Source organism: Neltuma alba, unplaced genomic scaffold, assembly GCF_004799145.2.
Source record: "Neltuma alba isolate B1F8T4 unplaced genomic scaffold, ASM479914v2 tig00007334_pilon, whole genome shotgun sequence".
NCBI classification, from domain to species: domain Eukaryota; kingdom Viridiplantae; phylum Streptophyta; class Magnoliopsida; order Fabales; family Fabaceae; genus Neltuma; species Neltuma alba.
In genome coordinates this window covers 20,967-23,920 of record NW_021634753.1, presented here as the reverse complement: position 1 = coordinate 23,920, position 2,954 = coordinate 20,967, and the positions used below count along the sequence as shown (strand labels likewise).

The following is a 2,954-nucleotide window of genomic DNA, read 5'->3' as shown; positions in this document are numbered from 1 at the left end:
CCAAAAAGAGAAAATAAAAAAAATCAAAAAAACCAATGCATCAGAAGAGTGGCTTTGCCCCCTACAGATAAAATCTATAAATCAACCATTAAAAAGACAAATATTTGAAGCCAAATTATAGATTTTTCTTTCACATGTTATAATTAGAACAAACAACTTGATGTAAAAACAAAAAAAATTGATCAAGTGATGGGTTGGAAAAGATTAGACATTTCTGAAGATACTTGGATATCTTTTCTTGGCCAGGCACCGCTAATACAAGTTTTTTGCTCTTAGGTTCTATGCTCTGGCATTGTAAAGAGAAACAAGTATTGCCATCCGTGCTTCAAGAAATAGTATATGCCCATTCACTGGGAAAACGGACACTTCAAACACAACGCGTACCAGAACTACTCAAGTCACACATTTGTTATTGGTTGATGATTTTGCACGGCCACATATTAGTTATTTAGTACTACCTCCATTCCTTAATATAAGAGTTAGTTGACTAATTTGAGTAGATTAAAGAGATTTGTTGATTTAATTATTTATAATAAATATGTATTATCTTTCTTAGAATACCCTTACTAATCATGTGTATTAGCAAAAACTATTATTTGATGGAACCTTTAACATGTACAATTACTACATAAACTATTTTGGAAGAAAAAAAGAATAAATATGAGAGGCAAAATGGATTGAGATCTTATATTGAAGACTAAATTAAATGTCGAACTAACTCTTATATTAAGTATCAGAGATAATATTTACTAAAAGGAACAAACACTCAAAAGGTACCAGGCATGAAATTAAAGTATCTATAGTTGCAATGTCATGTGCCATCCAGTATGTGTCAAAACATGGATACAACTCCATAATTGAAACCTGTACTTTTTTTTCTTTTTTGGCCAACACATTTGTACTTCATAATATGTGTCTCTTAAGTCTGTTCATATCCCAATATCTCATATGCTAGCATATGTGCGAAATATAAAGGGAAGGATCTAGGCAACTTTTGACTAACTGTTATGTGATGAGCTCAATAGTCACCAATCTACTTTTTACAATCAAAATCAGCTCAAGTTAGTTCTGACCTGCAGTTGATTTTAGAAAGCCCAAAGTTCAGAAACAGAAAAGTCTTCAGATCCAAAACACGAGCAGAGCCAAAAATGAAAATTAAGTAATATTAAGTGTTCCGACCCCTTGCTTGAAATTGGAGTAGTATAACTGCAACATGATAGGAACCTGTGCGGATATACTGGAAATAGCAGAAACTGAGTGCGGGTCAAAGGAAAATGCTGAGATATTGATATTAATATCTAAGAACAGAATCAGCGTTACAATAGGGACTTCACTGATTCTAATCAAAATCCTATTCCCTATTACAATCAAGAAATACAATGAACAGAACACTCCAGAGGCCAATCCTCTCCAAATATAAACATAGTGCCCCACAAGAGAAACAGACACCAAAATGCAAGCAACAACATAAAGTGACAAAAGTATCCCTGACCCTGGTGTCCCTTTGACTTTCCTTTTATGGGTCTGACTAAACCCAGCAGCTGTGTCACAATATGTATGGGCCTCCGCCACAATGAGTGATTAACAAAGCTAGCATTTGCAGTGCTACCAAACATAGTTGAAACCAGGCCAACATGAATATCACAATTTGATTGACCTGTGAAGTGCTCCACAGTTTCTACTATAAGTGGACTATGATTCTCAATTCTAGACTGCAAAATAATTCAAATTTTCCATATTATGAACACAAATCTAAAAAGTCTTGCGTGCCATATACATTTTTAATCCTAGTATATATTCAAGCTATTACGAAAACTTCAACTGCAAAGGGTTAGATAGCCTTCTAGAGGATGAAATATAATCTATTCAATAACAACGTAACAAGAGTAGTTGTTCCCAGGTGGCATGATACTTCATTAATTCCAATATGCTATGAAGTTCAGAGATCCATTGAGAAGTTACAGTCTGGTCGAGTGCCCGATTTAAGGAAAACAAAAGATAGCTTACAAAATTATTATTCCAGATTGGGAAAAAAGAATTAAAAGAAGAAGCTAAAAAGAAAATCCAATTTACATTATCCCTGCGCACGCAGTAATGATGATAAAGAAATGAAGTTATAACTTATACCTTTGCGAATGAAAATGAAATAATTCACAAAGAGAGAGAATGTGGTTAGAAAATTACTAAGAAAACCAAACCAAGTGAAACAATTGAACATGCAAAGATAACATTATTGCACATGGAAATAAGAAAGCAATGACTTATACCCATATGTCAATTGAGAAAACCTTCAAGGAAACCATAAAATCTTTAAAAGGAGGAGAAAAGCATAGTATGTTCAGCAAATTGTGCCCTCTAAATGGAGATGGCGTGATATTATGCAAGAAGTGAAAATTAGGTCAAGGAAACCTGGCAATTAATTCCAAAAATGATGCATAATAACCTTCTCATTTTTTACCAAAGTATTGATATCTGATCAGCAGAAAAATTTCAAGCATGCCCTGTAAAAATAAACCCATTAGGACTGATGGCACATTACTAATATCACATATGCAAATATTGAAGATCAAAGCAAAGAGTACTGACCTGTAAAAGCTTCAGGCGTATCGATATTAGCTCTAGAGGTGCTCTCATGGCCATGATTTTCTACACAATGCGAAAATGTAAACGAACAGCAATTCCATCGAAAATGCAAATTATGAAATTAAAACTTATTACATTTTGGGGGAAAAGAAACGAAAATTGTGCTCTGCATGCCATCAACCTGCAAGACTTGGTAACATATAATCATCCATGTGCTATAAAGTTTAAAAAGGTTAAGTTAATAATACTACCCATGATCCTTAATATAAGATCTAGTTGATCAATTTAAATAGATTAAAAAAGTTCATTAACTTAGTTATTTGTGATACATATGTGTTGTCTTCTCTAGAATACCCTTGCTAATTATGTGT

At 33.4% G+C, this 2,954-nt stretch overlaps 1 long non-coding RNA gene across 1 annotated transcript; it reads right to left on the bottom strand.

The window, feature by feature from the left end:
• Positions 1-1,261: 1,261 nt before the first annotated feature.
• On the bottom strand, positions 1,262-2,585 carry LOC114752315 (uncharacterized). The gene is made up of 2 exons (XR_003740825.1): positions 2,444-2,585; positions 1,262-1,712 (listed from the first exon to the last, which is right to left on the bottom strand). It is a non-coding gene; the product is annotated as an uncharacterized LOC114752315 (long non-coding RNA).
• Between the last annotated feature and the right edge of the window lie 369 nt (positions 2,586-2,954).